The sequence below is a fragment of the Notolepis coatsorum genome (assembly GCF_963971535.1).
Source record: "Notolepis coatsorum genome assembly, chromosome: 20".
NCBI lineage: Eukaryota > Metazoa > Chordata > Actinopteri > Aulopiformes > Paralepididae > Notolepis > Notolepis coatsorum.
Genome location: NC_140184.1, coordinates 17,266,271 through 17,279,693, shown reverse-complemented (window position 1 = coordinate 17,279,693; position 13,423 = coordinate 17,266,271).

Sequence of the window (13,423 nt, the reverse complement as noted above, 5' to 3'; positions counted from 1 at the left end):
TGAAATAGGTATAATAACCTTGGTAATATGTTCATCTTAATGATTTCGATCCTTGAGCTGAAATCTAGGGGCTATTACTGTCCATCTTTCTAGGTCTCTCTTGATTTTCTGATTAATCTGTGTATAGTTTGCCTCGTATAACCCCTCCACCCCTCTTGTAATGTTCACCCCTAAGTACTTGATCCTGTCCATGTTCCATTTAATTTTGTATTTTTCCTTGATCTCTATCGTTGGAGTGTAGTTCAGTGCTAAAGTCTGTGTCTTCGTCACATTGAGTCTATACCCTGAGTAATATCCATATTCTGTCAGTAAATCCATCAGTATCGGAAAGCTTGTGTCTGGTTGTCTTAGACAATTTTGAAAATTATAATACATGTATTTTCTCTACCTTGGCTGCCTGAATCTGGTGCCATATCATGCTAATGTATTCTATGCATCCTGCAAACCTTTGGATTCCTGCTTTCTGCACTGTGATATCTATACAATTATTCCTTTCTTGATAGTTTGCTAGCCTCTGTGCCACTATACTAAAGAAAATCGTACCTTCTACATTCAGGAGATATATGGTTCGAAACTTGTGATAACAGTGAGGAATTAGGATTCCGCCTGCTCTACACCAAGCTTTTGGTATTAACTTGTTTATCCCATACTACTCTCAATAACCTCCACAATACTCTAAGTACATCAGGCACACTTTTTTTAAATCGGGTAGGGGACTGCATTCAGACCTAGGGCTGAAGAAGCCTTTGTACACCTTACTACAGCGTCCACTTCCTTCCACCTTGGTGGCCTAATATCCATCATTATACTCTATCCCAATGGTGGTATATCTGGGGGAAGGCCCATTTCTTATACTGGAACATTGTTTGGGCCAGTACATATCCCTCTTCCCTTCAAAAGATTGTTTTAATCCAAAATACATTTTCAAGATTGGCAACTGCATCACATCGCCATGAACCATTGACTCCCCTGTTCAAGAATTAAATCTGTTATCCATTTCCAATATCAATAACTATCAAATATGTATCTTTATGTGCAAATGTACATTTCAAAAGTTTACTTTCCAAATGTATTTCACACCTTCTTTTTAATTAACTCTGATATATATTCATATCCAGCCATATCCAAACAGACAAGTAAAATATATTCATCTTCCTTGTTATCACACAACTCTCGGATAATATGCCATAAATACATTTAATACAATGTTAGGATTGGGGGTAGTGAGGAAAGGAGAGTAGAACCCAATATTGCAGGACAATGATGACGAGAGAGGAGGCAGAGACGAAGGAGTAGTAAATAATTAAATATATTTGCAGAGCAAAAGAATAAAACAGGTGCAGCCGAGCTGGCACTGAGGAACAACGAACTGTGAACACGAAAAGAAAAGGCAACAAAACAGAATACTATGGAACACTTACTTAGACAAGAACAACACTACAGGGTAAGGCCGTAGAGTGCCGCTCTAAACCACATTTCATGGGTGCATGAGGAGGATAATAACGATAATCTAGCGTTGATTTCAGGAAGATTCGATAATCAGGCGAAAAATGACAACGTGATAAGTGGATTCCACTAAAACGCTATTTTCACGTCTTTTTCCTGGGATTACTCAGAAGCACCCAAACTATATTCATATTCAAAACGGTATAAAACGGAAATGTACGGATGAAAAAATTATCAGTTTTTTGCACGTTGACCAGAAGCAACTCACTGACAATCGACGGTGTTATTAGATCCATAGCTATAATATAAAATATAGGTTTAGCTCTACAAACAAGGTGATCGTTTACATGGGGTTAATGGGCGGCAAGGCCAGATGCACTTCCCGGGAGGGGCGTGGCACCCAATGTGTTAAAGACACTTCATATTCTTTATTCATTGTGTTTTATTGCTCTACTGTAAGGGGGGAGGGTGGTGGGTGGAAGATGGGAAAGGTTTTGGTTTTGTTTGAGGAAAATAGCACTTTAATTGTCCATTGTTGTTTGTTTTTAATCTATCGATCAATAAAAATTATTATAATTTTTATTTTTATTTTATAAAAAAATTCACACAACCAAGCCTAAATTAATGTATAAAGGTAGGCCAAACTAATTAAATGTGTGATATATTTCAATGTAATATTAAAAAGTTAAAAACATTTTGTGTAATGTGTTAACTTATTGTGAAGTTAAGATGTTTATTCGTAGGTTCCAAATCCACTTATTTTATTGAATGGCCTTTGTGCCCTAAAAAAAAGTTGTGACACAGAAGGCCAAATGGCCTTGTCCTTAAAATGTTGTAATTTCCACCCTGCTCATTGCTATGGAATTTCAAATGGAGTAGGCTATCAACAAGCTTGGCAACACAAACTAATGACGTATTAGTCTAATGCAAGCGAAAGTCGGAGAAAGTCATCAGCACCTTGGGGGATCAGCACCTTGGACAGTTCTGGGAGTTGGGCCACTTCAAAGCCCAGGCCGTTGACTTGGTGGTGTTGATTTCATTGCAGCTTTTCTCCAGCACGTCCAGCTCGTCTTTAGTTGGATCGGCATGTCTAATAATGCAGTTTTTCTGAATACCGGTAGATGTAGGCCCGTCCTCTTTATCTATCCACTCGTTTATGGTTAACGGGTACGTTAAATCAAACATACCGTTGTCTGCGGAGTAGGTCATGTTGACACAGTTTCCGTTTGATGAATGGCAGTTGAAACTTTCTACAACATTCTAAAGCCAGCGCAGTGGTATATTCATGGTGATTTAGCCATGAGTATATCATGAATATACTCACTGTTTAGAACACGCTCGACCAATCACAATCACAATTGCACAGAACTACCTGTTGTATAAATATCCTTATTTACATAATATACATAATACCTTTGCAATTGAGATTGGTCCTGAAATATGTTAGGAGCTTTGTACATCCCTGTAAACACAAAGTTAGCTGGCGGGAGTCTTCTAATCATGATAAACATACATTTATATGGCAAATGTAATATAATGTAATAAGTAAGTATCGCCAAGAACACCTCCCACCCCATACATGTATATTGAACCTATACCATATGAACTCTGAATTATGATTCCTACAATGGTTTTACACTGTACTCATAATTACAGTACCTACCTCAATCTATAGTCTATCCATATAACACTGTAGGATAGCAATGTACAATAACTCTGTATACAAAGTATATACATTTATCTATATCTATATACCTGCATATATATCTGTATATACTGTATGCCCATACTGTACACGCTGTATATATTTTATCCTATCCATTACTCTACCTACTGTTATTAGTAATTAGTATACCCTGTATTAGTATGGTTTACTACTATAGAGAATTCATACTTGTACCACTGTATATAATAATAATGTACATGTTTACTATCACTATGCATTTTACTGTTACTTTGCGCTCTGGTTAGTATAGATGCCAACTTAATTTCGCTGTACTGTACTTGATGTACAGTAGGCTCCCAACTTGTTGCATGCATAATTTACATTTATGGGGAAGAACATTTCAAAAACTGAAATGCTCCTCAGCTAGATGCTACACCCACGTTTCAACACACATCCACCCACACCTGCCCTCCGGCCATGGTAATTAAGAAGCACACCTACTGTAGCACACAGAAGGAACTCATGGAACTTGTTGCCTATAGGTAATCAATAGTGCAGAACCTTGGCTTACAGTGAACCTATCCACCAAGTTTGAGCCAAGTCAGATTAGAAATGTGTGAGTTAGTGCGGTTATGGACCGACAGACAGACATATAGACAGACAGACAGACAGACAGACAGACAGACAGACAGACAGACAGACAGACAGACAGACAGACAGACAGACAGACAGACAGACAGACAGACAGACAGACAGACAGACAGACAGACAGACACTGACACAAATTACATTACAATACCCCATTGCACAGTAACAAAATAAAAATAATAATAAACATAAAATAAAAAATAATGAAATGCTAAAATCAATGATCACCTACATCCCTGGTGTGGCTGGAACACACCCTGGTCACGCTGAGGGCAAAGAGGAAGGAAGAATTCACACACAGTGACAACAATCACTTAAATCTCTGAGAGACGTTCATATAGGAAGGGAGAGATCAGCTAACCTGGGGGTATGTGGTCTGAGATCAGCTAACCTAGGGGTATGTGGTCTCTTGAGTGGTGCCACCACAGGGGGGGAAAGGGTGAGTTAAAAAATAAATCATTTGTTTTATTTTATTTTCATAATTGTACCAGGAATTTGACGAATTAGGGCATGTGCTCATTAAAGGAAATACCAGCATTGGTCTATCCCTGACAACTGTATTCAATTTGATTCAAAACTTTATTTTCAGACTCAGGGTCCAGATAAAAGACAAGACATAGAATAAATAAATCATGGTTTGAAAAAGAAGAAATATATATGAATGTCTTAAAGTAATAATCTAAAGTATTTTAATATAAATAATATTTTGCCACTATTTTCCCACACATTGCTAACTGATATAACACAATAGTGATTCTACCTATACCCAGTTCATTAATGTGTTTACATTTGCTGTCCTTGGCTGTTCTAAACACTGGTGTCTGGTAGGACATTCCCGGGAAAATCATTTAGCACACAGGAAGTGATGTATTTTATATCACCAGCAGCAAGATTAACTCAGTAGTTAGAATGCATTTCCAAGATGAAAAGCAAGTCAATACAGTGCAATGACCACATATCACCAATAGAATAGATGTTTCCAAAATAAATTAAAATAAGGATATTAAGGATTGACACTTTAACCTATACCAATGTCACCACAACTGGTACTAGTAGTGTGTAGTTATTAAGATGATTTGAAACCAGAACAGCTTGAAAAGTATTGACTCCTGCTGCCACAAACATGTATACATGTAAACATATAAATATAATTATCATGTATACATGTTATCATTATAAGCTACTTGACGTTTCTATAAGTTTGCTTTTTTTTGTAGTTTGTCCACAACACAAGTGTGCAGCATAGAGTGGAGTATAATATTCTCTGAGGGACATCTTCACTACATCTGTACACATACTAAACTTACGTGACAGAATGTTTGCTTGTGCATACACCATGGGGCATTGCCAATAAATATCATCATCATCTGTCATTTGCTCTGTATAATAAAATTGTATTACTTACAGACACCAATTATTACAGACACCAAGATTATTATCAGACCATTTAAAATCAGGAATAATTTTTACATTTGTTCTCTTTGGTTCTACAGATCATGACAACATTATATTTTATATCATATTCCACACTGGAGACTAAAGATGGACTACATGGTACAGTACAGTAGTCGCTATATGGACTGAAGATCACAAGATCATCTGCATAGATGTTCACTTTACTGTCTGCCTTATTTCCAACTGGTTAAGTTTAGGCACTCTTTCGAAGTCGCTCTCTTTCGAAGTTGGTTAAAACCCTTCTGCCCCCTTAGCGACTATTTTGTGTTTTTTGCCTATGTGTTTCTGTGTATAACGATGGCTGTGTTGATTATTATGTCATGAAATTGGGTCAGTTTGCTCATTGTCTATCAAACATGTAAAACAATCATCATTAGAATACCCATAAAAAATAAGTTATAGAGCTTAGCTTGGGGGGTAACCTAGTGTTTTTTTTCTTCCCATTGACTCCAATGTTAAAACGCTGATTTTTTATCATTCAATTGCCGCTGTAATTATCAAATAAACGCTATTTGCAAACCACCAGGAGCCCGTTGATCTGCCAGTAAGTCCGTTACCGGATTATGACACACGGTGGCACAGTTGCACTATGGCTGGTGTAGCCAGCCAAAGCACTGTGGCATTAGACTGCCTAGACTCCTCGGCACAGCTCTCAGCCCTGTGCCGGGGTGGAGCCTCCCTCGAGCGGCTCCGCTCTGACGAGCAGAGTGCAGAAGTGCGGAAGTCGGCTGGTTCTTCCACAATCAGCGATGTGCTTTTCAGAATGTATCGGGGGATACATTTACTGTATCCCTGCGAGTATAATACACAAAAAGCAGTGCTTACTAACGTTATTAGTTACGCTATTTCTGACCGAATTAGTCATTAATTTGTAAATATGAAGACATATTCTTTTTCACACGGACTCGGTGCATGTTTTCGACGCTGAACTATGGGGTTGAAAACTTGTATAAATATGAACTAAATGCAGATGTCTGCGTTTTTTTTGTCATAAAAAGGGATTTACTATCAAACAAACGGGAATATAAGTGGTTAAAATTTGGAAATAGTTGTAATCTTTTACAGATATATTGAGGTTAGGCTGTTAGTGCACTTCCTGAAAAGATTTTTTTTTAATATTAAAAATGTATAATTATATGGCCTTGAACTTGATGCAAACATTTCCTGCTTACGATTACAACTCTGAAAAATCGTTAGGGGGGCATAGGGTTAGAGTTTGTCTTTAGAGCAGGGCGATAGACCACCAGCCCTGATTCCAAACTCTAACCATAACCAACTTAGAAAGAGAACGACTTCGAAAGAGTGCCTAAACTTAACCAGTTGGAAACAAGGCGGACAGTAATAAAATTAGCAATCAATCAATCAATCAATCGCTAATTTTATTACTGTCCGCCTTGTTTCCAACTGGTTAAGTTTAGGCACTCTTTCGAAGTTGCTCTCTTTCGAAGTTGGTTAAGGTTAGAGTTTGTCTTTAGAGCAGGGCGATAGACCACCAGCCCTGATTCCAAACTCTAACCTTAACCAACTTCGAAAGAGAGCGACTTCGAAAGAGTGCCTAAACGTAACCAGTTGGAAACAAGGCGGACAGTAATAAAATTAGCAATCCCAGCTGCTTCTATAGAAAGTAGGTTTAAAAAATAAAGAAATAAAAATAAAAAAAACTTTTATAGGGCTGTTGTGAGAATTCGACCATGCCTAGGGGGGTCTAACGACCACCCCTAGGCATGGTCTAATTCTCACAACCCACTCCTGCGCGTGATGTAATGCTTTATTACCCCATGTTACTTGCATAGTCTGGTGGGCATACCAGTAAACCAGAATTCTCACAATGTATGTGGGCACTCTTTGACTCAATTTAGGCTTTGGAGGCATCAATATAACACATAAGAACTGGTGGGTTTTGACCTCTATTTGTTTATAATTGCCTTTAAGGCAAATATATCCAAGTCATCGCTATGTTATCTGAGGAGTTAGTGAACTCATTCTATCCAGCAGGATTCCTTCTCGGACCTTTGACAGTATGCTGCAGAGCTATGGGCCTGTAGTTACGGTACAGAATCTATAGGCTACATACGTTACCAGCCGTGTTCTTAATGACTGGCACTAACAGAACAGACCACATTGAGTCTGATAACAAGCAATGAATTATGAAGCAAGAACAGGATATCCTTGGGCTGGCATATTTAAGGTGTTCAGCAGTAATATGGTCTAGACCACTTGCTTTGTTATCAGACAGCTTGTTTATAGCTTGGCACACCTCATGTGACATAATTGCCATTGAATCATTCCTCTCAATATTGTCCGCCATATACAAATCACTTTGGACACAGTTGAATAAGGTGCTATAATGTTGTCGTCATAAATCATCAATATTGTTGGTTCCGGAAATTCCATCTACGGTGCATGGTAGGGATGTTTTTACAGTTATTAGGAACTCTCACTTCTTTCCAAAAAGCAATAGCGTTGTTACTTAGCAGTTTCTTAGCCATGGAATCAGCCCTCATGCCTTGCAAATAAATGTTTACAAATGAAGCGAATGGCAGGCGGTTAGGTGGTCGAGCGGAGATTGCGTTCGTCACCAGCCCCGGAGCTGTGAGCTTGATTCGCCTGTTCGAATCCGGCTCACAGCTCCGGGGTTGTCACCAGCTTGGCTGGCCGTCTGCACTGATACAATTGGCTGTATCAGAGGGTGGGAGAAGCTGGCGGGGTGGGTCCGGGTCGTTGTAAACAGCGACTCCTACAGTTCGGTCGGGGCGCCTGCTAAGCGCGGATTGGACGTGAGGGGGATAGTGTGGTCCTCCCACACGCTACGCCCTCTCAATGAGAATCCGCGCTGCCAGGTGAAAAGAAGCGGTGATTGGCTGGACGTGTGTCGGAGGAAGCACGTGGTAGCCTCCACTCTCCCAAATGATCTGACTGTGGGGGGTAAAGCGCAGCGACCAGGAAGGGACTGGGAATTGGCATACGACTAACATTGGGATGGGAGAAAATCGGAGGAAAATGGAGGGGGAAAAAGACAAAAAAAAATGAAGCGAATGGCAGACGCGTGTTCAAGCACAGGCCCTTGTCTGGGTCTACCTGACATCGTCCATGATTTAAAGGCTTCACAGCCTTCAGCATGATACTCAGCTACATACTTGTTCCAACCAGGCCTGATGCTATGTTTTTTATTTGTATGCTTGTAGTGGGGCTTACTGCCTTTATACCAGTCACTTACTATTATCATTATACATGGAGCAGATATCACCATGCTTCACAATCTTACAATTACCATCAGTACACAATAATTGCATCTCTAGGTAGATTCATATTACTGTATCAGCATAATAAGCTAGGATGTCTTCCTTTGTGTATGTTGACCAGCTCAGCTTTTCTGTGTTGACACTATTTCCATTTCTAGATACTCAGGTAGATGGTCAACATTTATTGACATAGCAAATATGATCAGTTGTTTCTGCCGAAATTCAGAATGCTCATACACCCCAATGAGAAATGTGCATCAGCTGTACTAGTACAATGGTCCAGCCATGACGTAGTGGGCCAGGCCTAACTAATGTAAGTATAGCTATCATTACGCAAAAGCACTTTCCTTGACAATATAAAATTATTATCTTGACAGAACCAAGCCGTGTGACTGGCAAATAACGAGTTCCTGTCTGAGAGATCCACATTCATATCCCCAATGACACATACACTAGAAGAAGTATTATCCTGAATGAAGGAATTGATGAAGGCAAGCCTATTTAGATATGCATCCTCATTCTGATGGCATTCATAGGCTGTATACACATTTAGGATAATGAATTCCTTGTCATTGTGAGTAAACTGTATTGCAACACACCAGTCAAAACCAAGCCTAACCACATTTACCAATGAGTCACGCTTCTTAGTCTGCTACCTCAGACAATTATTATGCCAAGGTCAGCTGTAGACTCCCCAGCCCCATGAAAGAGTTTAGTTTTTCCAAATCTTGCTTTGCTAAGTTCCATAAATTTCTTCCGCTTTGACATAATTCATTAAACTCAGAATTTAAGGGTTCCCAATTTGCTCCCAAAAAGCATCTTCAGTTATCGTCTTCATGTTATGTCCACGGAATGCGGAGGCTCTCGAAGGACATTATGCATTCGGTAGCGTCTGTGTGTGGGTGAATGTGTGTGTGTGTTTGTGTGCGTGTGTGTGTGTGTGTGTGTGTGTGTGTGTGTGTGTGTGTGTGTGTGTGTGTGTGTGTGTGTGTGTGTGTGTGTGTGTGTGTGTGTGTGTGTGTGTGTGTGTGTGTGTGTGTGTGTGTGTGTGTGTGTGTGTGTGTGTGTGTGTGTGTGTGTGTGTGTGTGTGTGTGTGTGCGTGCGTGCGTGCGTGCGTGCGTGCGTGCGTGCGTGCGTGCGTGCGTGCGTGCGTGCATGTGTGCGTGCGTGTGTGTGTGCGTGTGTGCACGCGCATGTATGTGTGTGTGTGAATGGGAAGTATTTTGGGGGAATTAATTTCCAGCATTTTCTTTCATGTAGACCTTTGTGTAGTTGCTGTACACCTTTTTACTGCCAGAGGGCAACAACAATGGCTTCAAATGCTGCCACCGAGACTACTGCAGCGGGTTAACATAGAGAAACTGCAATACTAGAGAGGAGGTTGGCCATACAGTCAGCACAGAGGCTGTGCAATACGACAGACAGTTGGCCAGGACAGTCAGCACAGAGGCTGTGCAATACTACAGACACTTGGCCACTCCCTTCATTCCAGCATGCTTTGCGGTTGCAGCAAAATGCATGGTTCTAGTTGTAAGATGTCAAATAGTTGTTAAGTTTAGCAAATGTGTCGGGCGGTCAGGTGGCGTAGCGGAGATTGCGCTTGTCACCAATGCAAGAGGCTGCAGTCTCGACTCCCGGAGTCAGCATTGCCTTGGCTTGGGCTGATCGCTATACTAACTCATTTGGCTGGGTTAGGGGGAGGGAAGCCGTGGGTGGGAAACTGGCGTTGTGGACAGCGACACCTACAGGTCAGGTCTGGGCACTTGCTCAGCGGAGGCAGGACTTGAGGAAGGCAGCGTGACCTCCCACGCGTTACACTTCACCAATGAGAGCCCTCGGTGCCAGGTGAGAAGAGAGCCACTGGCTGTCGCCGCACGTGTCGGAGGAAGCGTGCGGATACTTCAGGGTTCCCTTGTACCAACCAGTAGGAGAACATGCGCACAACAACCAGGTAGGGGAGGGGGGGGAATTGGCACAAACAACTAAATTGGGACGGGGAGAAAACAGAGAAAAATCGGAGAAAGAGAGATACAAAAAAGAATTTTTTTGCAAATGTTATAATTGTGTGGTTTATTGTCTCTTTCCATGCTATAGTGTGTTTTATTTTGTGTTTTAACCATGAGTGTGAGTGTTATTTGAAACACAGTTAAAGTTGGGCTAGAGATCCACAAAGAATGGATTGCACGGTGCTAGTTGCACCCTTACTTACAATTCATTATGAATTGAAAATGGGGGACCCTGATGTAAACACGACGAAAGTCTTTCTCTGGTCTGCATCCCCTTAACAATTGTGTGTATTGAGCCGTACTGTATTGTACCCATTCTGCAATCTGTTAATAAATTTTTCATTCAATCAATCACCGTGCAGATTGATTGATTGAATGACAATTTTATTAACAGATTGCAGAATGGGTACAATACAGTACGGCTCAATACACACAATTGTTAAGGGGATGCAGACCAGAGAAAGACTTTCGTCTTGTTTACATCAGGGTCCCCCATTTTCAATTCATAATGAATTGTAAGTAAGGGTGCAACTTGCACCGTGCAATCCATTCTTTGTGGATCTAGCCCCAAATTGGTGTTCAATCTAACAAGATTTTTCAAGTGGGCCCTGACCAAGAAGGCGGCATGCAGAAAATTATCACATAGATTAGAACAACATTAAAAGAAACACAAATAGGAATAGCACACAAACACTTAAATAAAATGTCTTCACATCTCAATGAAAACAGACAATAATACAAACATGAGCACTCCATGGCAAGAAGGTGTCCAATTATTTCTTTAAAATGATCAATTCCAATGAGAGACTAGCTTAAAATCAAAAGGCCACAAGAGATGACATAAAATGTATGTGTACATCACCTTAATTTATTGGGGATAACTATTTATGCTGCTGACATTATGTGCTACAATGAGCACCTATTCTAGTTTATGATTGTGACAACTATATGCCATGCACCGTGTGTTGAACACTTCATTAGTTGGAGAGCCAGGAGAGCCTACTTACTGGCCTCTCCGTCCTCTGTCCACACAAACAACTTACATGCATAAGGAAGTATATCACCACATAATGTAGTTCATATCATGAAGCTAAAGACATGATGTGCATGCCATTATATAAATAAAAAGGCCTCTTGATGTTGTTTTGGGTGGATTCTAGAGGCACTTTCTAACTGTGTATTGCTGTCAATATTCCCCCACTGTACCGAAAACCCGTACCGAACCTTGACTTCAAAACCGAGGTACGCACCGTACCATGGTTTTTGTGTACCATTACAGATCTAGTTTGGACCCAAGTTTGTTTCCCTGTCAGCTGTTGCTATTTACAAGCACTGCAACAGGAAATACACTTACTGGCCAATCGTGTCTCGCTCTGCCTACTGAGATATTACATTATCTCCAGTACCTACTGTACTCTGGGAAACAAAATCAAGCGGTATTTGACCTGGGCTCCACACCGCCCCACACCACGCAGCCAGAGGGGAGAGCACGGCCAGCGGCCATGTTTCCCCCGCCTGAGATACCCTGGACACAAAGGAAACAGGTGATCACAAGGCCGACAGCCTCGACGGCCCTAGGGATCGGCTATATTAGATGGGCACGCCCTAAAAAAACATTGCCATCTAGCTGTGTCTAGCACGCTCTCCGGTTACTCCCCCCCGCTACACTACGGGACACAGGGCTCTGATTTGTCCCCTTTGGCTGCCGGCCACGTTCTTCCAGTGAAGCACAAGCGGCCCCACATTTCGCTTCTCATGGAGACAGGGGCTGACACCCAGTTGCTAGCTAGGCCTGGGTCTGTCTATGAGAATGCTGTGCTGTCAAGCGGCTCCCACACCACACATCCTGCGTCTGTGTTTGGTGAGCCTGGTGTTGTATCTGTCGACGGAGCAGGGTTCCCTGTATCTGAAAATGTTTGTCAGAGGGGGAACTCTAGGCCCAGGGGGTCGCAGCGTGGGTTCCCCCCAGCCCCACCCTCGCCAGGCCGGGTATTACGTTAGTGCCTCCCCCGTCTAGACTTCCAATCCCGCGGTGGTCAGTTAGGCACACGTAATTTGGGTGGTAGTAATATCACTACAGGGCTACGGTGTGTAGAGACCCACCCTATCGGGCAGTGTGGGACCACACACCATGCATGTCCAGCTGCAGAGCAGGCTGTCCTCACAAAGCTAAGCCAGGAAGATGCTCAGCGGGGGAGCCTATGTCACCAGGGGTGATGGCCGCTCCCCCCTTATCAGACTGCCCCTTCTGTCGGGGTCCCCCCCTTGGGTGCGATTGCCTCGTTGGTAGTGTCAGGGTGCAATATCCCGGCTCCGCGGGACACCCTGCTCGCGCGGTTGGCGAGACCAGGGTTGACGACGCACAGCGGGAGGGACCGGGCCACATATCTACGATTCCTAAGCGGACCAGCGGCAATTGGCGGCAGGGGCGCTTTGGAATTTTTTACCACGTATGGCTGCAGTAGTAGCCATATGTCGGTGTGGATGGAGAGAACGCTGAGGGCGGCTCTTGTGTTACAGTTTACACACCCCCGCCCTCCGTTTTTGGGTTTGGTACAGACTCTATTATCAGAGTCCGCGGCAGTGACAGCCCTGGCCGAGGAGATTCGTTCTCTGGCGGCGAAGAAGCCCGTCATCGTGGTCCCATGGGAGGACGCGATGAGCGGCGTTTCCTCCCGATATTCTCTGGTGCCCGAGAAATCCGGGGGGGGGGGGGTGTCAGACCCATACTGGACCTGTCCCATGGAAGGTTCAGAATGTTGACCATCACCCACCTGTTAAGCGCTGTCAGGTGGGGAACTGGTTCACCTCCATAGACCTGAAGGATGCGTATTCGCATCCCGATCTTCCCTCCTAGAACATACCTACGCTTCCTTTTCAGGGCTTAGTGTACGAGTACCAGAGGCTGCCGTTCGGCTACTCTCTGGCTCCTCGCATCTTCACCAAGTGCGTGGAGACC